Raw genomic sequence first — 26,701 nt, 5'->3', positions numbered from 1 at the left:
CCTAAAGCTTGTCAGACTTATGTTGCCTTCAATGTCCAGCATCAGTGCTCACAGTTAGCACTGTCATGCTATTATGAGAGCATGGAAATGGAAATTGAAGACCTATACGAGTGCTAAATAGTTAGTATTATTTATTATTATTAAAATTATATGCCTTTCAAGGTCTGTGCATATCAATGTTTAGGTTCTAAAAATTAGTCACTTTACATATATACATAGTACATATATTCATGTACTATGTTCTGGATACTTATGTGAAAAGTATTCGAGTTTTGAAAATCAACCCAGTGCTATTATTGTACGCTCTGCAGAAGTGCTGAAATCCCAGCTAACATCACAGCCAGATAACTACAGACCAGCTGGGCATGTACTTTCTGTGGTACCCGTTCCAAACTAGTTCCTCTACAGGCACTTCTGCTCCTTCCAATTTCTGTAAAAGATATTGCACTTTCAAAACATCCTTATAGCTTTTTTTTTTTTCATTGTTTCTAGCAAAAAATATTAGAAAGCAAACACATACTCTTTGAAATGCCTCCAGGTCAATGTTCCAAAATATTACCTACATCTTAAAAGTGAAGCTGCTTATGAACTGCCGAGGACAGACCTCAGATGATTTGACAAAGTGCTGATTTGTCTCTGTTGCAATGCGAAGAAGTACATTTTCCAGCTCATTTGATACTCCATGGAAGAATTTCTTCAGTGTGTTCTCTGTATAAGACCGGGTCTCAATCAATTTCCATTACTGGGAAAGCTATGTCTGAAAAAAAGTCATTTTAACTCCCCATAGCAGAAACACCATTTCACTCTCTTTAAACCTGTCAAGAATGAAATTCATGTTGGATTAAGAAGAACAGATAACTCAGGTGTGGAGATACTAAGGACAGGTGAACAGATATTTGTCTCTACTCATATCATTGCAAATACTGAGTTTGGGCCACAAAATATCTGCTAAACTCCATTCTTCCAAAGTAATGTCTTCCAAAGCAGAATCAAATAAGACAGTTGATGTGCTGTGTTTTCCCCATACAGCACATATGTAACACCATAGATAGCTATCAAAAGTGATGTCCCAGAAGCACTTAGAATTTCACTGATAAATAAAATCCTAAAGGCACAGTTTGATATATCTCTTTAAAACAGCAGATCACCAAAAAAATGAATGGTCCAGAAGCTTGGATACATTCAGTTGTTTGGCTTGCCACAGTGCTTGGTGAAGTGTGAGACAACTCAGATTTAGATTCTTCACAGCATTTAATGTACTTAAACTGATTTTAATAGGATATATGTATCTAGATACTGTTAAGTAATTGAACTTGGTCTACAGATTTCCAGTTTGCAATGAATGTTTATATAAAGCATTGACATAATACTTATCCAATGTTTACTTGTACCATTTAGAATCAATTAAAATATCACGTGTTTTAAATTCTGAACCTTACCAAACCTGAACACTCTGAAGGATTTCTATGAGCTTAAAGTATTTCATCTTCGTAAATTCTCAGAAATTAATGCTGAGCAATATGATTGGTTCTCTGATTTCTGCCCAGCTGATACTCTCGTAACTTCTATGTTATTATGTCATCATTTATATCTCATTGATAGCCTTTCAGTACTTCCAAGTCTGAGATTAATGATGAAGTTCTCTAATCTTAGTCACCTGATTTTGAAGGCAGGACTGTTATTTGAATTGTGGAGGTTAAAAAAGGGAAAATATTTTTCTTGTCTTGCAATGGCTAGAAGGTCATTCTTGAGCACAAGAGGTTTAAATAATTTAGCCTGAGCTACTGAGTCATAACAGAGTTACCGATCTGTCTTTTACCACAGTGACGTTCTATTTTTCAACTCCGTATTTTTTTTTTTTACTCTGCAATAAGATTAAATAGCTTTCATTCTGTAGTAACCAGAAATGTTTAAGTACATCACAATTGCATAATGAGGCATCAGATCTGTTGCCTTTTATAGTCTGACTAACAGAATTGCCTTGATGGGAGCAAACGTGACAATCTTTCTCAAGCCCTGCAAACTTTGCATGCTAATAAGAAGTGTTCTGCGTGTGAACAGCACGCTTCAATCACCTTTCGAGTGTATCATTTATTTTCTAAGTAGTGTGTGTGTACTCACTTTGCATCAGTAGATGACTTGAGACTCCAATGCTGATTTATCTTTTGGACTTCTGGATTGGCACTGAGAGCCTTCATACCTCATTAAATTGTTTTCTTTATTTTGCATGCATCATTATTTTGTGCATGCGTAGCGGTTTTGATATACACTTCATTACATCTTGTAGTAACTCTGCAAAGTTGCCCAGAAGTTAAAATAATTTTTACGGTTCATATAATTTCACAAATTTCATTTTATCTTTGAGAAAGGTTTCCAAATATCAAAAAAAAAATCTACCTCACTTAAAATATTTTTATCTACTGAAAACATTTTGGACCATATTTCCTGCGGGGGGGGGGGGGGATACAAAAGTCAGACCCCATGAAAAATGCAGCTGACAAAATGGTTTTCCAGTTTCTCCCTATTGTGAAAGCAAAATATTCCTTCACCATAATTGCGAATGCTGCTAACTGCTGTACAAAACAGCTGGAAGACTGTTCCCTGAGAAAGATTGCCCAGCCCTCCTCTTCCCTCAGCTTCTTTCCCTTGTCACTTCCTTTGACTCTGAATGATGATCGCTGACATGAATTAAGGTCTCCACTGGGATATGGTCTCGTTATGAGAAAAAGGGCCACTTACCAGAATTTCAAGTAAAGAGGAATAAAAGTAAAAATGTTGTACATAAGAAAGCAGAAAAAAAATATATCAATAAGGAGTGCAGATATGGGATGCTGTCATGAAGCAACTGGGCTCGAGCAGAGCCAGCCCTGCTATCACCTGTGCTTTGGCAGCTCGCCGCGGTCCAGGGTCCCAGCTGCCCTCCCGGGTTGCCACCTTTGGAAGAGGTGGGAAAGAAACAAGCAGGGCAAAGGAACTTGGGCAACCTTTTAAGGTATATGAGGTATAGAAAAAGTGGTTTTAAAAGAAAATAGTTGCTGCTGCAAAGACTGTGCATTAGTTTTGTACTTCTGCCAGCTGTTAACTGGAGGAGAAGGGGGGGGTATGTATGTTTTTGTTGTACCACTGTAAGAAAGACAACTTTGTTTCTAATTACTCATTGTTAGAGCTGTTATTGTTATTCCATCTCAAATTTTGTGAGTAATGATACTGAGCTTACAGAGGTGTTGAAAGGATCTATTAATCATTCAGGAAGTGTTCTCCATTCTTTGAAATCAAAGTGTTATAAAAATAAAATTATGTTACCAAATAATAGGCCTGGAACCTAAATTTAAGTCTCAAATAGACTGACTTTACATTGACAAGGCTTCCTCTGAACACTTCTCTGCATGTATATGTTTTCTTATAGAAAAAGTGTCAAATGTTACATGTTAATATACCTGGCAATAGTCTATTAATTTGGAAAATGGTGAACCATTGACATCCTTATTTGAGTTTCTCTTAAACAATTATGAAAATGTGAATCAAAGTGTATTCTTTAGAGGTACTGAAAAGTATAAAACTCCAAAATTGTGACTCTTTCTTTCAGATGTGTTTAGTAGTCTTAATGATGACCTTGATCATCAGCCAATAAAATGATTTTGATTTTGCTTGCATTATGAGAACTCCCTTATGAATGGCATATGGTTCATACAGATTTACACCATGGAAAATCAGATAAAATACAGCACGAGTATATTGTGCCCCAGACTAACTTGATCTTTTTTTTTTTTTTTTTTTTTTTTTTTTTTTTTTTTTTTAGACAAGATGATAAATAATTCTCTAGACAAGGGTAATTCTGCAAACTTCATCTATTTGGAGCTCAATAAAGCTTCTGCCACAGAGTCACATTGGGAATTCTTAGTTAAACTGAAGAGGATGAGGATTAGTACAGGATTAGAAACTGGCCAAAGGGGAGAAAATGAGGTGTGTTATGCTGACAAAGAAACCACCAGGCTGGATGGATATTGCTGGTGGAGTTCCTCAGGGAGGAGCTGTCCTTGACCCTTGACTGAAGGGAGGGAGCTGCCAGCTGAGCTGGTTGATGAGATCAGTGTTCAGAGACACTGCCAATGCTGAGGACTACCTGGCGATCAGATTAAAAAAAAAAATATATATATATATATATAATGCATGTAGGAGCTAATGACAAGAATTTCTGCCATGAGCTGGGAGTGTATCACCTGGAAACAAAAGAGGTTTTTTCTTTAAAAAAAAAAAAAAAAAAAAAAAGATGGTATTATTTGGCCACAGTGCAGCTGATAGCTAGCAATGCAACGGAGCACTGAAAATGGCAAAGGAAACACCAATTTACAGTTCAAGGTGTTCTCATTAGTACTGATGTCATTTAACTGGCCTTATTTAGTTCATAATCTAGAGTATGTATACAATTTCACTCATATTGAAGGAAACAATCAAAGAGAATAGAAAAAAAAGTAGCTTGGATAAGCAGAAGAGCAGAGAACCCATCTTACAAAACAAGTCTAAAAAAGTCCAAGTTTAATAAAAGAAAAACTATAGAGGGGGCACAATAAAGTTCTCTAAACACCGGAGAGCAGTGAGTTAGCTACAAAGGCCAATATTGTCAGGAAAGACAAATGAGTATAAAGTATTCAGAAATAAATTGAGGCTTAAAATGAGAAATTTCAAAACCACTAGAGCAATGTGGTTCTGAAGTCCCAGAGAAGTAGAGGGAGCAAAAAATAAACAATGACATTAATCATCTGACCTTCTGGATCAAACTGTGAGACATGGATCTATGGGATGAATCTCAGTATGAAAGAGGAGTGGTGCTGCCTGAGAAGATCCCTCAAGGATACCTTCAAGGAATGCTGTACTGAGTTAACCAGGTTGATTTGCTAATGAACTCATTTGGGTCTTGGCTGAGAATAGCAACAACAACAAAGGCCCAGAAAAAGATTGCACAGGCTCTCCTGAACAACGGTGGCATGCACACAGGCAAGAAGAGTGTGGGAGGCAAAGAATGCAGAATCAGGGTCAACAGATCCGGTGGTCCTCCAGGTGTAACAGTCATCACAGTTGTTAACAGTTGTAAACGTAATGCACTGCATAAACTTCTCGGGTCATCCCGCTGCAAGATGCTCACTGTGCTTCCTTCCCTTTCTTCCAGCATAGTTACCTGCATTCACAGCAACTTGGTCTTGGTCCCCAAGGAGTCCCACACTGAAGTAAGTTTTACATTTTCATGTGAGAGGAGAAACAAACCAAGTAATTCAGAGGTGTGCAACTTTCAATGCTGGATTTGCATCTTATTTCTATACATATTTCATAAAAGACAATCAGTAAATATTTCTCTAGCTAAAATATAGTCTTCTAATTAATCTTTACCTCTGTTGCTTCTTAAAAAAACATTGTAAAGACCTGTATTTTATCTAGTAGCTGAAATACGCAAGTTTGAACCACTAGGCTCTGATCAGCCAAAGATCTTGTTAAAGTCAATGGATTTTTTTCCCAAAAGGGTATTATTTAGCAGTGTCACTGCAAAATTTATTCCCCTACCTCAGACTTCCCTAAAGAGCTCCTTGACTCTCTTGACACTCACTTCTTTATACAGGACATTATCCAATATGTGTTTTCTAGGATCATTGATTTTAATGTGTATATGCTTGCTTTAAAGGCTCATTTTGCATGGCTCAAGGTTAAATATATTTACGTTACAGAATCAGAACTGGGCTCTGATTTATAAAGTATTGATATGTGTCTGAAAGGAAGGCAAATTCAAAGCCAAACTGACCTCAGCTCGATTCAGATCTCCAAAAAATGTATTCCCTAAAATACATTCTGCATTATATATGTAGATGATGTTTTGCCACAACCCCAGAAACGAATGAGGTTACGGTAGATGTAAAGCTGTGAACTTTTTGACCCTGGTGTAAACATACTGTGATTTATCATTTGGGATTTATTCTTCCCATATAAATGCTCTATGAGTTCAGATATTATCCACCTCAGCAGGAGCTCACTGTAGCTATATTGCATGTGCTCCCGAATGAGAAGCCATTACACAAATGAAACAACTAAAATGAGAAACAAAGGGGAAAAGACAGTCAAATTAGCTATGATTTTTTTAAGCTACAGCTTCAAAGGCATTAAAAGAAATATTCTGTTTTTAATATATTCTTGAAAACTATAAACTGCTTTATCCTGCAGCTTCATTGTTTGTCCTATATTTAGTGTCACGGAGCCCTGAGGAAGCCGAGGTGTGGGAACTCCAAGGACAACCTTTGTGCAGAAGGATAGATAGCCCGGGATGATTCAATCACTGGTGCTCAGCGTTAGCTTGAAACCCCAGCTTAATGTCACAGGGTACAGGGTTATTTCTGATGCTATTTTTAGACGCAAGGTAAAAAGAAAAGCATAGATGAGAGGTAAAGTGAATGTACGCAGAGCTCAAGAACAGAGAAATCTTTTCACACCAAGAAATCTTTTTTCGTGAAACTATTTTTTGTGTTTCCCCCAACAGATATTTTTAGGTAATAAGAATTACCGATTGAATTAAAAAAACAGCAAAGAGAAAATTCATATGTATTTTTAAGTGCTGAAAATTTAGTAAGTCAAATTTCATATATCATCTCACAGGCTCTGATCATGCCTGCTTGTCGTTAAGGATCCTGCGGCACGTTCTGTGAAAATCCTGGTCTCAGGGTGCGGCACATAGCTTCTGGCTCAAGTAACTCTACTACACGGCTGTCATTTGAGCAGCGTATCCGGCACAGAAAAACCTCCATCCCCAGAGCTGGCTGCGATTTGGTGGGATCTCAGACAAGCCAGCAATCCTTGTTCTCTGAATGCGCGAGGCACAAGACGCGTCCCAAGTTTATAAAATTTCTTTTCAAAGGTAGAACTTAGTAACAAAATTAATAGAGCATCAGAACCCCCCGAAGGATATTTTAATGATTCATTTATATTTTCTAGGGTACCGCTTTGTAGACTTATGTCTTACATGTAACCATGATCGGCATTAACAAACAGAACACACCCTGCTCCCTTGTGCCCCAGCAATTTTACAGCAAGCAGTGAGGAACATGAAGTGCTAAATTGTCAACTTTCTTTGTGCTGAAAGATTTCGAGTTAAACGTACTAATCTTTTATGACAGAAGTGAAATGGAAGACCTTGTAGCTTGCTGCAATAATTTACCACATACATATGCGGGATCTTTTAAAATACGAAAGATTTCCTGCGTTCTTGTGGTTCCTCTCAACACGTTTTAATTGTGCATAAACATACATGAAACCACCGCCTGGCTTTGTCTGGGTGTGCAGCACGTCCTCATCAGCTGAAAGGGGACAGCATTTTAAGCAGATCTTGGAAAAGCAGCAAGGAACGAATCAATGCTGCGCTAATATATATTAGGGGGCTGTATGATGAATGTGAGTTGGTCTGTGTTATGCGGCCCATCAGGAGGCACACTCAACACGCGGCAGAAGGCCATTTACTTTCCACCGGCAGCACAGGGTCTTCAAGCGATAGCTGCGCCCGTGCTTCAACCGTGCTGCAAGCGCTACCGGCAGCGAGGAGGAGGCGAGGAGAACCCCGGGGCGCTTCCCTCCGCGCTCGCATTTTCCGTGAGTCACTTCGGCGCCGCGGGCAGCTCGCGAAGGGCAAAGGACGTCGGTTAAAGCCGGCTCCCGAGGCGCGCCCGGCGGGTCGAGCCCCGGCCCCGGCCCGGACTCCCGCCCGCCGCCGCCGGTCCCTGCGCGCTGCTCGGCTCCGCTCCGCTCGGCCCCGCTCGGCTCCGCGCGCCGCCCGGGCCGGGCCGGGGCGGGGCGGGGCGGGGCGGGCTGCCCCGTGAGGTCACGGCGGGCGGGCCAATGAGCGGCGCGCGCGGCCGGGAGCCGGCGGAGCGCAGGGCGCCCCTCGTGCGGCGGCTGCATGGGGAGGGCGGCGGCGGCGGCGGCGGCGGCGGCGGCGGCGGCGGCGCGGGGCGGGCGCGAGCGAGCGAGCAGCGGGCGCGGGGCGCGGGCACGAGCGCGGGCCCCCCGCGCGCCCCCGCGTGCCGGGGCGCCGCGGCTGAAGGCGGAGGCGCCGCTGCCCGGCACAGGTGCGGCCGCCGCCGGGTGCGCAGCGCCCCGCTCCCGGCGGGGGATGCGCCGGCCGCCGGGGGCGCGCCGCCCGTGGGAAGCGCGCTCCTAACGCCACCTGGACGCCGCCCGCCGGGAGCGCCCGGCGCGGTGCCGGCGGCGGGAGGTGGCCCGGGCGCCGGCGGACGAGGCAGGTAGGAGCGGGAGCACCGCGCTGGGCGGGTGTCACGGCTTGCTGTGCTCGTGTGCGCGGAGCCGCGGCGGGGGCTGCCCACGGGGAAAAGTTGCGGGGACGGTGGCCGCGGCGCCCGGTGCCTGTCGCTCCCCCGCGGCGGGGCGGCCGCTTTCCCCGGGGGCCGCTGCCGGGACGCCGAGGCGCGGCACCGTCCGCCCCGTCGGGGATTCGCGGAGCGGCCGGGGCGCGGGCTCTGCGCGCGGGTTGCGCGGGGGCTTCGGCGCGCGGCGCCGCGCGGCAGCGGGCGGCGGGGCGCGCAGTGGCCGCGCCGCGGGGGCCCGGGCGCCGCCGGGCGGCGGAGCGAGCCCCGCTGCCCGCTCCGCGGCAGCCGCGGGCAGCGGCGCCCGGGTGTGTTACTGCGGTGCGCGGAGCCGCGGGTCTGCTCGCGGCGGCTCCTTCCCCGGCTCCCGGGCTGCCGACTGCCTGCGGTGGCCTCGGGCAAAACGCAAATCCCAGTCAATATCTGCGCTGCCCATATATAGAAGTAGTCACCGACCGAAGAACTGCAACTTCGGTGTTGCTGACACACCTCGAAAAACTTTAAAAAAGGCAAAGAAGAGCCGGGAAGGTGCCGATGATAGATAAGTCCCGAGGACGTCTTTGCCGGGGCGACGTGCGTCGATGTGTCTATAGCGTACATCGATTGAGACGTTCCCACTTTATTTTTTATTTTTTATTTTAATGCATCAAAGTTAGTGAATGCCATAAAGCAAAACCAGTATCTCCATCTGTATGTTTAATCTGAGTGTTTAGTTTGCCTGTTTGTGTTGGAACAGCTTTGCAGTAGGTAATGTTGCTGTTTCCAGAAAAGAAGCCCAGTTTGGTAGCTTTCAGAAAGGTGCCTCAGCATGCAAGCAGGGCAGTCGCTCGCACAGTAGCAATTCTCCTTGACGTGAGAGCAGCGTTGCAAGGCTTTTGGCTGTTGCGTGTCCTGAGATGTCTCCATCTCTGTCTGTCCGTCTCTCTTTTTTGTTTTTCTTTTTTTCTTTTATTCTTTTGGGGGGAAATAGTTCTTTAATTACCAGAGGCACGTAGATTGTCGCCCTGCAGAGCAATATGAAGACTACGCATTCTAGTTCTTGGTCTCAAAGTAAGTTATTTTCACTTTAAAGTCATGTGCCTACTAACAGAGTGGCTTCAACTTTAGCGAAGAATTGGTTGACTTGAACTGAAACACTGACGACCATTCTCTTGGACTATTTTGAATACTACAGTTTTGCTGGATGATAGAAGCAAGGCAATGGAATACTCCAGGGATAATCTATTACGAAATTCATCTGATTTGCTGCCAGCTGTATCAAAACAGGTTTCAACTTTTCTTTGTCTCTTCTGCCAGCTGAGGTCCCCCACCAAATACAGAAATTCAGTTTCCATGGGTCATTCAGAAGAAATACAACCTAATTTATTACTGAAATTGCAAATTCAAGTCACTTTTACATAGATGAGTACTAACTTTCTGGAAGGAGCTGAATTACATATTTTATATCATATAACTGTGTAACATTAAGTGCAATATGTTTTTTTTTTTCCTATTACTAAAACAAATTTAAATTTCATCTTATTCTTAGCAAGAGAATCTTCATCTACCAATTTATCACATATTCTGGAGTAGTGGTCTCAGAAGTAGATTTTCATGGTGAAAACCAACTATAACTATGTGAAACACTGCAAATACAGTACTTGAGAGTGTCTTAAATTTCAGGTTTATATATTAATGTTAAGTATTCAGATGCCTACATTAATTTATATGCTGATTTAAAAAAAATAAATGTTTCCTATATGCCTATTTTAGTTTTTACTCTAAAGTCACAGTTATTGCTTTATCCTTTTATCCTCACTTTCATTGCATTAATATTTGAGTTTAGCCTGTTAGTGCTATATATGTTTACAGGACCAAATCCTGAAATGCTTAAGTAAAATCTTCCGATAACTGAGGTGAAAATTTCTCCCACATAGATATTAAAACATTTTGGTTCTCATGTTTGTGTTTTGCTTCCTCCCTCAGCCTTGATTTTAGCAGACAGAAAGCTTAAGCGCATACTTTCTGTGTTGGCAATTATTGTACTTACACAATATTATGCTGCTGAAAAAGGAAGGGGAACTGCTGCAAAAGGTGTCTGACGATAGAAGAAAGTTTGAAGTGATTTGGATGATCTTAAGTAATTTTGACTGTTATGAAATAATGGCATATTTGCTAGTAAGAGAGGATTGTACTCAGAAGAGATGCGGTGCTTTGAGGCTGAGACAAAATATCTGTGAGGCATTTGAAAGCAATGAAAGCTCTGCTGGGTACAAGTGAATGCATGGATGCTGGATTAGATATGTGATAGAACAGTTTGTTAATACTCTAGTAATCTTCACTGTAGTGGCAGTGTTTTATTTGATGAAGACAAAAAAATTGGCCTTAAAATAAGGAGCAATAGGGATGATATGTGGGGAGAGAGATGCAATGCCATCACTATCAAAACCCTCAGCTATATTTAAGTACCTTAGTTTGTGAATGTGTAAGAAGTGTACTGTTTTTATTTCCAAACTAGTAAAGTAATTAAGAGTCTCCTAACACTAGAAGTAGCCTGATTTGCACAGTTTCAGCAGTTTTGCTGCATCCTCCTAGACTTTGCTCTATGTTTTTCCTCAGTAGAGGAACTTCAGTTCAGTTCAGACTACACTTTTGCTGTAAAGTGGGAAATTCTGTCCATTAAAGTTGCTGGTAAAGCTTGTATTGACTGGAGTTGTAGACAAACAAAAACATTTTGTGTGACTCACAGTTCATTAAATAAATAGTGTTGCAGAATATAAACTGGAATATGTTGCTGACAATGTTGTGGGTGCTCTTGAACAAGTGTTTTTAGTGTAAACCTTGCATGCTGTATTTAGATTGGGAATTCATGCTCCAGGAGTTGTTTATGTTTTGTTTTTGTTTTAAGAGAGGATAAATACATGCTTCAGCACTTCCTGCTCCTTGTGTTTTGGTTGAGTGCTACAGCAGTTGCCTTCAGAATGCAAGTCTGGCTAGTAGATTCAGTGAGGGTAGGGAGAAGCCATTCTCTTGAATGTAAATTGTTGAAATTACTGTCTGTAAAAGTAGGAGAGGATAGAAGATTAATCTGCTCACATATTCAAAGTATGTGATTGCATGGTCAAGATATCAATTAGTGTAAAGGAAGATATGTTTAAGCGTTAAGAGAAAAGAAGGAATTCATAATACAAATTGCAACTATTCAGTAATTGAAATGAGAGCTAGAGGCAGTTTGATACTTCTCTAAGTTAATCTTAATGGAGATAGGTTCAGAGAAACATTTGTACATCTGCACTGTAGATTACAGGGAACACCTTTTGCTGGATGTGATTGGCAAATGCAACCACCTGTCAGTGTCTGTTTTCTGTACTTTCTTTCTGCAGTTGGAGTAAAACAAAAAAGCAATTGCTTCTTCTGTAAAGCTTCTGTGCCAGCAAGCATAGCGGTTTGTTCACCTAGCTGGATGCAATCTATCAGCGTAGCCACAGTATTGGAGATCTCTACGCAGACCAACCATCTACTAATTTGCCCAATTTTTGTTGTGGGCATTATGTCTGGTATTGATTGCTAGGATGTTGTGACTGCTTTGCTACTTTGTAGGAAGTTCATGTCAGTGCAGTGAAAGCAACTCAACTGTCTAGCCGCATTTAACAATTGATAGGATTATGCTTTATAGTGAGTACTACTGATTTTTTTTTCTTTTCCTGAATGAGAAACCAGTATGGTGGCACATAAGGATAATCTCCTCATGTACTTAGTTGACAATTGGTCCTTCTGTATTCCCAGAATAACCACATGGGAAAAAAAGAAATGCAAAAGTTTAGAATACAAAGGAATCAGAGACTTATTTGTTGCTCTATAGATTAATAGAGGGAGGAAGATTTTGACAGAAAAATATGTATTAATAAAATTTACTTGGAGCTTCTACTATACCTCTACTGAGGTGCTGTTACAGAAAATGATCTAATCTCAAGGTGTGTGGTCAGCTGTGTAGCATCATGTTTGCCTGATGGGTACAAGTGAATGCGTGGATGCTGGATTAGGTATGTGATAGAACAGCTTGCTAATACTGTAGTATTCTTCACTGTAGTGGCGGTGTTTTATTTGATGAAGACAAAAAAAAATTGTCTTTAAAATAAGGAGCAATAGGGACGGTATGTGGGGAGAGATGCCAATGCCAGAAGTGTTCAGGTGTACCATCCTGCCTCCCACTGCCTTCCTTGACAGCGCTGTCGACAGTGTGCAGAAGCCAAGTATGAGGAACTCCACCATGGCCTTGGAGCACCGCAGGAGCTCTGAAGGGACCTCTTTGCAGGTCAGGTCTGCAGAGGGTTGGCTACGTGTGTTAGCTCTATGAGGGTTAATGTGGCACTAATTTAAAACTATGCTACTTCCTTTACAAAATACGGAAATCTACTGAGTTCATCAGTTATCTGGGTTTCCAGTCACAGAAGTACATTATTAAGACAGTAAAACAGTACTATTAAGAAATCTTACCAAATATTTAGTGAAAAAGCAAAGCATTGTACTTCCTCAACCTTGCATTATAAACAGTAATGTAGAGCCCTACTATTCTTTATGAAATTGAAATAATAAATCAACCCTAAAATAAATAGAGAGACAAACCTCTCTTAAAAACTTAAATACCCTGGAGAGAGTACTGGACTATGGTAAAAACAAATAATTTGGTAAGATAATAGTGATTTTTAGTGTAGAATATTAATTAATCCTTTGGTTTCATACAATCTGGAAAATCTTTGTCAGCTTTATGGCCATTACTCAGGAATGGAAGAGAGAGAGTAGGTCATTATCCTGAAGCAACATAGCTGTTTCTTCTAAAACTGTAAAAGAAAGGCCTCTGTGAAACATTGAAATAACAATGTCAAATCTGTGCAGAAGAGTATTAAATTTCCCTTCCATATGCTAATCTAGAGCAGTTTATCCAGCAGGATGCCATTATGTATGAAAGCGTACACATCCCCATCTCCTTGTAGAACTTTCTGAAACCCTGTTTTGGGGTATTAAGGCAGCAAGATTGAACATACAGAAGCATGAAATATGCATATAGAATTTGATGACGCAAAAGGATTAGTTTTGCAGCTGCAAGCTCTACAGTAGTCACCTGTGCAAAATCTTACTGTGTTTTGACCAGAAGCCTTTCAGCCCTCTCACGTGTTTCTTTAATAAAGAGATTAATAGTACTAATTGCTGCTGCTTTTATTATTAATTTTTGGATGAACACAAAAATATTGCTATAGCAACAAATCCTTCCTAAATTTGCTGCAGACAATTAGTAGAAGAATTCAATCTCAGTGTAGACAAGCACAATAGTAAGAACTATTCAGAGGAATGAGGAACTTTTTTTCTCTCTCCTTTTAAAGAAAGGATTAACACAGACTCTCAAAACTGTCATGGAAGAACAGAACTTGAACATTTTCAGAATTACCTATTATTAAGCATTCCTAATTGCTGTACAAAGGTGCACACTTGTCCTAACCAAATAATTACAACATACTGTTCATCTCTTCAGAGGAAAGATATATCACTCTGTGGAATAATCTGCAGATCTGTCTGTAATAATGATGTTTCATCCTAAAACTGTGTCTCCTCTCAGAGGATGACTCTCCTTCAGCCTTAACAGTGGGTGTGTGGCAGTAGGCTTCAGGAATAGCTGGATATTAAACAATCCCAATTCATGAAGTCAGAGTTAGATACTTATTTGTCTCTTCTTTCTGGCCAGCTGAAGTATCCCTCTCTCTCTCGTGTAAATAAAGAGGATTGCTATTTGCATTTCACCTTGTCAAGATTCTCAATAATAGGCAGACAAGGGAAGTTATACATAAAGGCATGTAGCAGATGGTGTAAGTGGGGTGTCAAGAGGCCAAATATCTGCAGAACGGTGAAGGAAGGGACCTCTCTTGGACTGCAAGTCCATAACTGGTGCCATGGTCTAGGACAGGTTTTGGGGTAATTAAAGTCTATATGTTTTCAGGAGGGACTAAGGTTTTTTTTAGGATGTTGATTGGAATGGAAGAAGGCTGTGTGAGGAAAGAGCCTAAGGATGGGGCAGGCTTATAGCAGGAAAACTATGCATTAAGGAAATGAAGAGGAGAGTCAAAGGAGAAGCCCTGGAGCCTGGAACTTGTATGCTGTATAGAATAGGGGAAAAAAGGATGGAGGGCAACCCAGAAATATGAACAATAGGATCTTGGGTGATGAGGGGAGAAGATGCCTGTGGGACAGATGCTGGGAAGGAAGCAGTAGGCTTTCAGGAAGGGAAGTCACTGGACAGGCTCTCTGTTCACCTCATACAGCTGGTGGCTTGTTCATAATATTCCTTCAGTGGATGAGAACCACAGAATCACAGAATTATTGAGGTTGGAAGGGACCTCTGGAGATCATCTAGTCCAGCCCCCCCCCCCCCCCTTCAAGCAGGGTCATCTAAAGCACACTGGATGGGATCAGGACCAGGCAGGTTTTGAATCTCTCCAGAGAAGGAAATTCCACAACCTCTCTGGGCAACCTGTTCCAATGCTCTGTCACTCTCACAATAAAGAAGTTTTTCCTTATATTCAGGTGGAACTTCTGTGTTTCAGTTTTTGCCAGTTGCCTCTAGTCCTTTCGCTGGGCACCACTGAAAAGAGTCCAGCCCCATCCTCTTGACACCCTCCCTTAAGGTATTTTTGTACATTGATAAGATCCCCTCTTAGTCTTCTCTTCTCCAGGCTAAACAGACCCCAGTCTTGCAGCCTTTCTTCATAAGAGAGATGCTCCAGTCCCTTAATTATCTTAGTAATGTTTTGCTGGACTTGCTGCAGTAGTTTCATGTCTCTCATGTCTCTCTTGTCCTGGGGAGCCCAGAACTGGATGCAGTACTCCAGCTGTGGGCTCACCAGGGCTGAGTAGAGGAGGAGGATCACTTGCCTTGACCTGCTGATGATGCTCTTTCTAATGCACCCCAGGATAGCATTGGCCTTCTTGCCCACAAGAGCACATTGCTGGCTCATGGTCAGCTTGTTGTCCACCAGGACACCTAGGTCCTTCTCTACAGAGCTTCTTTCCAGCAGGTTAGCCCCAGCCTGTACTGGTGCATTGGGTTATTCCTTCCTAGGTGCAGGACTCTGCACTTGCCCTTGTTGAACCTCATGAGGTTCCTCTCTGCCCATCTCTCCAGCCTGTCCAGGTCTCTCAATGGCAGCACAGCCCTCAGGTGGATCAGCCACTCCTCACAGCTTGGTATTCTCAGCAAACTTGCTGAGAGAGCTCTCTGTCCCTTCTGATAAGTAAGTTGAACAAGACTGGACCCAGTACTGAGCCCTGGGGGACACCTCTAGCTACAGGCCTCCAACTAGACTGTGCCACTGATGATGACTCTCTGAGCTCTGCCTTTCAGCCAATTCTCAATCCACCTCACTCTCCACTCGTCTAACCCACGCTTCCTGAGCTTTTCTAGGAGGATGTTATGGGAGACAGTGTCAAAAACCTTGCTGAAGTCAAGGTACACAACGTCCACTGCTCTCCCCTCATCTACCCAGCCAGTCATTCCATCGCAGAAGGCTATCAGGTTGGTTAAGCATGATCTCCCCTTGGTTAATCCATGTCAGCTACTCCTGAAGGCCACCTTTTCTTCCACATGCTTAGAGATGACATTCAGGATGAGCTCTTCCATTGCAGGGATGGAGGTGAGACTGACTGGCGCATAGTTTCCTGGGTCTGTCTTCTTGCCCTTTTTGAAGACTGGAGTGATGCTGGCTTTCTCCCAGTCCTTAGGCACCTCTCCTGTTCTCCAGGACCTTTCAAAGATAATGGTGAGTGGCCTAGCAATAACACCCACCAGCTGCCTCAGTACTCGTGGGTGCATCCCATTGGGGCCCATGGATTTGTGGGTGTCAAGTTTGCCTAAATGATCTCTAATGTGGTCCTCCTCAATCAAGAGAAAAGTCTTCCTTTTTCCAGACTTTCTCCCTTGTCTCCAGGGTCTGGAATTCCTGAGGGCTGGCCGTAGCAGCAAAGACTGAAGCAAAGCAGGCATACAGTAACTCTGCCTTCTCTGAATCCTTCGTCACCAGGGCCCCAGCCCCATTCAGCAGCAGGCCCACATTTTCCCTAGTCATCTTCTTGCTACTGATGTATTATGAAAAAGCCCTTCTTGCTGCCCCTGACATCCCTTGCTAGATTTAATTCCAAATGGGCTGTAGCCTTCCTACTCTGACAGTGTTCCTATATTCTTCCTAAGTGGCCTGTCCCTTTTCCCACATTCTGCATATTTCCTTCTTCCGTCTGAGTTTTGCCAGGAGCTCCTTGCTCATCTACGCAGGTCTCGTGACCCCTTTGCTGGATTTCTTACTCATAGGGATGCAGCACTCTTGAGCTTGGAGGAGGGAATGCTTGAATATTAACCAGCTGTCTTGGACTTCCTTTCCTTCTAGGGCCTTAACCTCAGAAGGCTGACTTTTCTGTACAGTGTAGGGATATGTTTTCTTAGGTTTAATTCCACCCATCCACCCCAAAACACCTTTTCTGGTTCTCCTGGTCAGACTGTTAACCTTGTGAGTAATAATCAATAGAACACAAATATTAAAAGCAATTTAAGTTTTGGATTGTATCTCTTGGTTATTCATTTTTCATTGGCACAGAAATCTAGCTTTGTTAACTGAGAAATCTTAAAGAAAATTTGTAATCTGTAATTAAAGCTAGAGGAGCATTACGAAAGGTTGTAATGAAGAAATGCTGGGTGCCTTTTTACCTCTGAGTTTGTTGGAAAGCATTTGATCTCTTGAGTTTTATTCCTAAAATTCTTACCGTGGAAGGTATCTTGCAATAATGAGAGCATGAGCAAAGCCATATTGATAAAGTGAGCTCATGAGGAGCATTGAAGAAATGAAAACTTGATGTTCCATCCTGTACCTGGAGCTACTGAGGTAAATTCAGGGATATCTAAATCTACTAAGGAGGCTGGTGTTGTAGAAAATAGTGGCCAAAAACAGTGATGTACAGTGCAAAGGGAACTACTATAAGTAGCAAAGAAATGAGAATATTTTGTAGGTGTTTTTTGAAACTGCAGTTCTGTAGTCAATGGCTAGTGATGACTTGGTAGATTGAGGTATTGGTTCTCTTCTTCTTGGCTTAGAGTGCAGTGTGGTAAGGGAATGCATCACCAGAAGTGGAGACAGCATTTGGCTTGTCTATTGATAGATGGTCGTAGGGATGTGGTTCTGACTGTCAGAATTTTCCTTTTCAGTCGTACACAGAGTTTTCACTGAAAGAGCATAATGCCCTTTAGGACTTCCAATTAGAAACAACAGTGACTGTCACTTTTCCTCCCATTCTGTATCTCCATCCAAAAAGTTCAGTTGTGTTTTGTGACAGCAAAGGCATGGAGGATGAAGAAAACTTGTGAAGATGAACTATGCTTTTTAGAAGAAGCAGACGGTGTTTATACTGTTCACTACTGAGTCAGTAATTTTCATTCTCACTCAACTTGATGAAAGCTGTGTTTGTTTGCTAAAGAGAATGCTAAAGAGGCAAAAACAGGCAGGCAAGATTGAAAAAAGGTTTATAAAAATAATAAGCTTTTTTCCTATTTGAAAGAAAAATGGTAGGAGATAAACCCACTTTGCATATTTTTTACCACGTAGAAAATCTTCAGTCAATGTCTGCAAAGACTGAGTCCCTAACACATGTTTATTTTCTGCTGCAACATGCGTAGGAACTTCTGGTTTTCTTCTGCAGCTATCTTAGTGTGGGCACTTCTATCTTGAGCTAAATTCTCGTGGATGGAGGAGCCAACAGCTAAATTTCTCTTATATTTCACATAACTTAGTTGCGCCTCTGGGGCTACAATACCAATTTGTGAGAGTATGGGGGGGGGGAGGAAACTACTGTGATTCTCTTTAAGGACTACTTCTAACCGCATTGAGAACTGGTGAGTTTTTGTACTGACTTCGAGGTCTTAGAAATCAAAGATATCAGACAATTATGTTCAAAGGTTAAAAACTGTGTTAAAAGTTTCCTTTGGTTCTAATTTCCATTATTATGAAGATTAAACTTTATAAGTTACTTTTATTTTTTAAAAAATCACAACCTAAGTCAATGATCCATCATAAAAAGCACACTCTCACAAGCCATGAATAAAACAGTTTTAAAGCTATTTATCTGTCCAATTTGGGGAAGAAAAATGTCATTGTCCTATCAATTTCTACATTTAATAGGAAGTATTGTCACCTATGAATAAAATCTTGAAGCTGAATAGACAGCAAGATTTTAACTAGGGTGTGTCAGTTTGCTTCCTCCCCGAATAATGATGATGATTTACAAGTTGAAAGTAATGAATCTGGAAAGCCTTTCCCTTTAGGAAGGCTAAGCAAGCATGGATTTAGCTTTATGGATTTGTAATAAACACTTCCTTTTGAATTAGGATTAAAAACCCAATAGATGTAGGACACACAGACACTCATTTAAAGAGCGTATGTTGACTCTGTCATCCAGAAATGCAATTCAATAAATAGGTACTTTGAGTGCAAAACGTTTGTGAAGAATTACATGCTAGTGGTGTTCAAGGCACTTGTGAGCAAATCTGCTGCTGATTTAAGCTGCCAGGAGCAACTTGAGCCACTCTTGAATTACTGTCAAATCTAACTTTTAGGTTCCTAAAATAGCAGAATGGGGATTATATGACTCTTGTAAGCTGACAGCAACAGTAAAGAGATCTGTGGAGATCTGAGAAGATCCAGAGTACATCTGTAGATGCTGGGGCCTAAGAAAGCAGATATAATCTCAACAAGGCTTCAGTTAAAACAAAATAATTTGCAAAAAGACCATATATTTTTTCTCTCCCACAAAGTTTGCCCACATATATAATTTTGACTTGCTGTCATAGCTGCAAGTCAAGAAAAAAGAGCTTCAAAGGCCAATAAATAGTGCTCAGATTTTTTTCTCAAAGAAGAAAATATCAGAATTAAACTTTTATGAAACGATTTGTTGCATACTGAGTACTTTTTAATGTAGCCAGATACCTTATATCCAGCAGCCTGCCAGTGTTAGCACAGGCAGCTGTTATCCTTGTTACATCAGTTTGTAGCTTTCCATGGCATGGTGACTCACAGGGAGGCTGGTATCTTTCTCCATATCAGCTCTCATCAGCTCATTTCTCTTGAAATAGTGGGGTAGGGTTGGGTGTGTTGGGGTTTTCTGTTTGATTGTTTGTTTGAGTAGTACTGCCTCAGACTTGCAGACATTTATTGCTATGTAAGTTGGTTTTGGTCAGGTCTTTTGGTTTTGTTTCACAGACTCATAGTAGCAGAGGTCAGAAGACACCTCTCAAGATCATCTGGTCCAACCCCAGCAGGGTTGGCTGGAGCAGGTTGCCAAGGACATTGCCTAGTCAGGACACTTTCCAATAATAATGCTTGTATTTTACAGGAGCCACACAGTTTGGCTTCCCCTCCTTCTCTTAAGTTGCATCAGACTTACTATTTTATGGCTGTTATGGAGAGCAAAGGTTGGTTGATTTTTAAAAATAGGTGCAGGGTGAAATCTGGCAACGTTGAGATGAAAGAATTTTTGCTCTGTATTTTGGACAAATTGATATTTCACTTCAGTCTGCATTTCACTTTCCCTTTCAAACTCAGACAGTGAAAAGTGAAATGAATATAGTTTTTTCTGCTCAGTGTTACTTAGAGGTTTAATTTATAACATTAGAGTTTTCCAATAACAGTAGTTTAAAATACCCCTTGCCTACCTCTCTCCATTTTTTTTTTCCTACCAGAAGACGTTATCCCCTTCTGGTTAAAATGGAACAGAAATGGGAATTCTAGATATACGCGGCTGGCCAGTCTCCTTTTGGCTAGTGAGATGTGTAGAGTGTACGTGTACAAAACATACTTCAAGGCCTTCCCTAATCAACTTAAGCAAAATAAATTGAAATAAATATCCCCAAACTATTTGCAGCAGTTAAATTATATTAATTTAAATGAGATTAAACCTATAATATGTGTAGCTATCTTCATGTGAAGATAAGCTTAAGCAATATTCTTCCTCTGATCTGAGCTCAGAGTAGCAACCAGACCAAGGCCCTTCATCTGAAAATCATTAATTTCCTTTCTAAATTTCCGTTCTCCTTTGTCCTGATTGGCTCTGTAATTCATTCAGGTGTTTTTGTTTGTATGTAATATGCAAGTTTGGGTCTGAAGTAGTAAGCCATATATATATATTAAGAATTTTAGAGAACTCTTGTAAGAATTGTGGATCTGGCACAAATGTTCAAAACAGCTAATTAAGCATAAAATCGTAAGAACAGAAGTTGTTATTCAGAGCTTCAGGTGAGGGAATTGTGCTTTGTGTTTGTGAGTTACTGGAAAGTAAATATGAAGACATACAAGTCACTGAGGAAACTTGAGTAAAATGGCGTGCGGGGAATAGAGTTGAGGTACTGCAGAATAAACCTCAACTATATTGTGCATGTGAAGCTAAGAAAGTTTTATTCTGAATCAGCTTGCATGAGTGAAACGTTGTTGTTGAAGTATTCCTATAACAGGAATGGGATTAATTATGGCTTTGTGATGTCTTGGCACTTTATTTTTTCAGCAAGATTCACAACGAGAAAACACTGGCTGAAAGTGGAATAATATATAGGACAAAAAGGTGAATTTTATCAGTCATATGAACCCTTGCCTGTTAAGCGTTCTTCAGCAGCTTAAGTTCAGTGTCTCAATGAGTTTAGACTGCTGGATTGTACCATTTAGTAGCAAGGTGGGTACATTTTACCTGGCTTTTGTGCAAACTTAGGTCTAGTTGACCTGTTAACGTAGAGGTCACTGGGACAACATATAAGAATGTGGAAGTGGCTTCAGCAGTAAAGTAGCTCAGAAAGCTTTTGAATGGGTAAATTACTGCAAATTAAAGCTTTGCACAGTCAGCTACATGTAGTGAAATAGATATTGAGCATTTGTTAACTAGGAGAGAAGTAATTAAATTGATAGCAATGTAAACTTTATCTAAAATTTGTGGTTCAGGCAAGTAAAAAGTATAAACTCATTAAATTATGAAAGTAAAAAGTGCTAGAAGATACAAGGTTGGATGTGCACAGTCTGTTTGACTAAAGGGCTACGTTTTGTCTTTGTATGCAAGTGCAAATACTGTGTGCAAATGGCAAAATAGTTATAGATGTAATACATTTTTAACATTTTATATTGAAGAGCTTAATACAAAGAAGTGTGGCCTCCATGGATACAATTAGCCAAGTCCTATTAACTCTCATTTACTTATGTCAATTTGTAGTTCCTCTAAATTCTTCTTCAATTTTCCACAGTACATCTAGTGTGTGTGCTCATATTTTGCTGGCTCTGAGAATTTTAGATAGCTCTAGCTGAAGGTTTTTTTTTTAGGCCCCTTGTTAAAAAACATGAAAAGGCATGATGTAGATGGGCTGTGAACCAGCACAGCCCCATTTGCACACCACTGGCATCGCGTACTTCTGCCTTCTATGTTTTTTCTTGATATTGTGAAGTGGAAGTTACCAAAAATGTCGGCTGAGTATTGCAGTTCTCACACTGGAAAAGCAAGTGCCTATTCCAATTATTCTCATATATTTTAATCAATAATTTTTCTTGAGTTGAGAAGTCCCACGTTGGTATTCATAAGCGTTGACTGCCAATCCAATAGTTCAGGAGTTCTTTGATACTATTGTAATAATAGTTGAGCTTAAATGTACAAAACTTCATATACTACAAAGCAACTTTATTGCTTCATTACAGAAATCTGAGAGAAAAAACTCTGGACTGAGGAATTTTTGTGCTCTTCTGAGGAAGCCTTTAATTATCCAAACAGCTGCAGTCAAAGGAACTAAATGATTTTTCTGGCATGACAAGGGGATCTCATGCAGTTCCAGCTATATTTCAATCTCAAAGAATTTTAACTTATTAGCTTAGGCAATAGATGGACACAACGCTGTCCAAATTTAATTTTATTAGTGCTACTGATTTTTTCCCTTTGCTGTTCCTATTATTTCTCTCTAGTTAAAATTTGAGAAAGCACAAGAAGATGGTTAGCTGATCAGAGACAGGCTAGCCACTGAAGGAGAGTTAAAAGAGTGTAATTAATCTGACCAGTGGGGAGGGAATGGGGGAAGTTGAAGTTCCAAATAGTCGGGGACTTGAAATGGCTGTGTTTCAAAACTTCAGCATCACCGTTACTCCGTGAAAATCTGGGTAGATGTTTTAAGTTGCTGTGAAATAGTAAAAGTTGAACGTTTGTGAGGGAGTGGGAGCCGGGAGGCAAAGACAGATGTGAGGTAATGGCAAATGCTGTTGAAATAGTGTACTCTTGCCTTTGACTTGGACATGCATCAGCATTCACACCTGCATAATACACCTGCAAGCTTGTAAAATGTGGGGTACTAACAAATGGTTTATGCAAAGGGGGTTTCATTTCTGCCCTCTGAAAAATGGATCAATTCCCATAAAAAAACTCCTTCGGGGCGGGGGGGGGAGGTTAAGGAATTTGCCTAATTCTGTAGCAGTTAATTGCATGGGGCGTTGGCCACAGGGCTGGTGGAGTGAGGAGTGTTTTTCCAGGTGCTCTGTTAGAGGAAGTAGTCTGGAAATGGATTTCCAGCCTCCCAGCCATCTGTCGAAGACACTTTCTTGACACTATTGGTTATTTCTGCAGTTGTAGTGTATTTCCCACTCGCCTATACTAGTCAAAGATTTTCCCCAAGCAGGGTTACTGAAGAAGTGTTTAATGACATTCAAATCAGTGCTGCTAGAGAGGGCCTTTTACCACTCTGGCCATGTTCAGTATGGTAAATATGTCACAGGAGAGAAGAGACGTTATACTGGAAGGAATGAGTTTGGGCAGGTGTGTGTGGACGAAGGCTTTGGGGGCTCTAGAGGAGAAGAAAAGTAGAATTAGGGTTGATATTGGAAGATTATCAATTTTCTTTGTTCAAAGAGACAATATTTTAAATCACTTAGCAGATCAGAAGTCTAAACTTCTGTTCTCCATTTCAATCAAGCATACTACATCAGTGGGAAATTTTCCAGCACATGGTAATCACAGTGACAGAACAGCTCTCAGTCAGGTAGACTTGTCAGTGCCCTTCTGCCTGCAGTTGGGGTGGACAGGATTGCTCCCTGCGTTCACACAAACAGAGTCTCTCTCTCCTCTGTTTGAGAGCCTGTCCTTTGCAGAAGGGATCCCTCTGCCCGGCCTCCGCTGCAGACCCCTTCTCCACCAGGAGCACGGTAGTCTGGCAAGAAAGAGTGAGAACACGGACACGAATTGCCAGATTGTTGCAGTCCATTAATTTTACCTTAATTATACTTTGGCCCATGATTAATACAGGTCATAGCAGTCTAGCCATGTTATAGATCATGCTGAATGTTGTACAATGACAAGTACAACTCCTCTGAGTCATTTTGACTCCATGGCTTAAACAATCGTTGTTTAAACAGGGTAAGGGAACTGTTTATTTAAAACAAGGTTTCCAAGAAGTCCTAATCCCCTTTGGGGTAAATGGAAGAGTTTCTGCTATAAGATTACTTTTAACTGTAGAAAACAGTTGCATTGAATAGCAAGAGGAAATAGAAAAGGTGAGAGCTGTTTTGTTTCCTCAGCAAGTCAAGTGACAAAAATTCTTTGGACTGGATAGATTTGCCAGTGCTTTTCAGCCCAAGGGCTGGGCAACAGGAAAAGGGATGAGTTGGGTCAGCGTAAAAGTGTGTGCAGGAGGAGTTATCAGGAGGCGATTTCTGCCAAATGCTTAGCAGAACCTTAGCTTTGTGCCCAAGTAGCTGCAAAATTCACAGCCCTGTGGGAGGAGCATCACTAGGCAGGAAGGGGGAAATCATTAACTTAAGGTAGAGCATGTATTCGCCATACAGGGTAGTATCATATGCTTTGTTCTAAGGAGTTTTGAACACAGTATTACTCATTTTCCAGGAGACTGGCCCAGATGTTGGGCTGTGCTGGTTTGTAGCGCTCGCAGGTTGTGCACGATGTATAACCAGCTAGTGTCCACCTGGGCAGGAACTGCACCCTTGCTGTCAGATCCCTCTTTCTTCCTGGCTGGCTGTCCTGAGAGCAAGTGAGATGTTCTCCTTCTCCCAGTATTTCATACCACACACACAACAGGAGGGTCCAGTGATTCTCATGGCAAGAACTACCCTGGAGCAGCTTGGGTAGTGGGTGGGCGTGGGGTATGTGTGTGGCAGAGGGAAGAGCCAAGAAACCTAACTACCCAGCTATATTTACCTGTGTGTAAGTATGTGTAAATGTGCTGCTTATGGCTGCCTATCCTGCTGCCACCACAGTGGTGGCCAAGCAGCTCTCTGAGTGTCCCACTTAAGCATGGTGTTTTCAGTGGAGCTGATGTTGCTGCTGCTCTGCCTGAAAGCATTCGACTGAAAAATGCGGAAATCCTGGAGCTACCTCACGAGTAGCTCAGCTGTCGGTGCAGCAAAGGAAGGAGTACAGCTGCACCTGACAGCCTCGCTCTAAGTTGTTCATCATTAAAAGCCTTTGCAAAAAGCTCTGCCAGGGAAAACATTAAGGTCTCAAACTCTGAAATATTCTTGGGAAGTCAGAAATGCACGCTTGAACCCACACATTCAATTCCCATCCTGACTCTGAAGGATCGCATTCAGCCTGTGTGACCACTGTAACTCCTGAGCGCAGGAATTTTTCAGATCTATTTTCATGCCTTTTTTTTTAGTTGGGTTTTGACAGAAGGTGGTTCAATTTGGTCTCTGTTTTGTCAGAAAAACTCAAACAATAGTAATTCAGGTTGAATCAAAAAGGTTGATTTTAAGAAAATCAATTGGCTTCAGTTTTATTTAAAACACAAGATTAATAACTCAGTTTCTTGTATGTTTATGTAAGAAATGATGTGAGAGGATTAAAAGTTGAGTCACTCCAAGACATAAAGCAAATTCAATTCTTTGCTAATGAAATCATAACAGAAAATATTAAACAAACAAACAACTCTACATGTGAGTAGAGGCTATATTCCTGAGAGCTGTTTGATTTCTCATACCTTCTTTTAAGGGGAATGAATAAATAAATAAATATGCGTGTATGCAAGCACAGTTCTGCAACACCTACTTCTGGCTCTAGGGTTGCAGGAGTGTGTCAGGAACTTCCATAAATGGTGACTGCTCTTCTCTCTAGTTTTAATTATATATGGCTAGATGTATTTTGTGATCTCAAGCTTATAACCTCTCCTTGTCTTCCACATCCCATGCATGGTATGGGAGAGGTTTTTGCTCATAGGTGATGACAGCTTTCCTGCAGTGATGAGGAGTAGGAGGAAAAGAGCTCTTTTCCACTATGAGTCCTACATAATTATGTTTAAAAATGATGGAATGAGTCAAGAGGCCTGGGCATATATAGGTAGTTACAGGTGAATATAGGTAGGATAATTAAAATGCTTGGATCATTAACTTTATTTTTTAACATAAGGCTTCCACCACTGTGTAGAAGAACATGTATGAAAACAACATTCATTAATTTCTCAATCATTGTTTTTTTTTTTAACTTCTAGAAAAAAAGTAAACAAGAAAAGGTTACGTAGCTATAACTATTTCTATATATTAAGTACTTGTATAATTAGATCACAGAAGCTGTTGTAATCTCTTGTGCACATGTATTCTTCCTTGCCTGATATCTCAGGGAATTTTGTTCTTGTGTGGAAGTAAACAAAAATGTTCTTTCTTTGCTATTTTAAGCAACAAGTGGAAACTTTCGTGGGTGAAACAAAGAGTTGAAATGTAAACTGAAACAGCTTTCAAGCTGAAGTTCAATTTTGGGGTTATGAACTTCTTTTGTAAGACTTCACTGTATCTTCATTGCTTCTTTTGGACATGAATACTGATTGCAAAACACCGCTAGCATTTGTCTGAGGTAACAGGATGGGGCAAATACTAGTCTGAGAAGACTGAGGAACCGGAAACCTTCACTCGGTTATGCAAAGTCTTTTGGTTTCTACAGTGGGAACCAAATAATGAGAAAAGCATATGGCCCAAGATTATAATTTGCTATTGGCTTTTGTTGCATCTTTTCTTCACCCACCTTTTGGTCTTTTCTAGCTGGTTTGTCTGTATGGAATCTAGAAAAACTGTGGTCTGGGCCAAATCTTTTTTTAGGTGCTATTATGTTATAAAACTATCTTTTTTATTTATTTCTACAAATATTATGGGATATCGGCTATCAAAATAGATTTTAACTAGGAATACTGGTATGCCTCTGGTTTTTGATTCATGTTTGACAGAAGATAGGGTGCCTGCAATGGCATGTAAGTTTTGTATGCTACTCTGCCACAGATAACAATAGCCAAGTAGAGGTAATGGGTGATCAGAGAGTTGTAAAACAAT

At 41.3% G+C, this 26,701-nt stretch overlaps 1 protein-coding gene across 1 annotated transcript in view; it reads left to right on the top strand.

The window, feature by feature from the left end:
- Window positions 1-8,213: 8,213 nt before the first annotated feature.
- CHRM3 (cholinergic receptor muscarinic 3) overlaps window positions 8,214-26,701 on the top strand; it is a 263,713-nt gene continuing 245,225 nt past the window's right edge. Inside the window, exon 1 of the mRNA XM_062573655.1 lies at window positions 8,214-8,273. The gene's annotated coding sequence lies outside the window, so the exon portion shown is untranslated. The remainder of the gene's footprint in view (window positions 8,274-26,701) is intronic.

The sequence above is a fragment of the Rhea pennata genome, chromosome 3, assembly GCF_028389875.1.
Source record: "Rhea pennata isolate bPtePen1 chromosome 3, bPtePen1.pri, whole genome shotgun sequence".
In the NCBI taxonomy this organism is placed as follows: Eukaryota; Metazoa; Chordata; class Aves; order Rheiformes; family Rheidae; genus Rhea; species Rhea pennata.
Note: the sequence above shows the minus strand (reverse complement) of the source record. Positions and strands in the feature narration are given on the sequence as shown.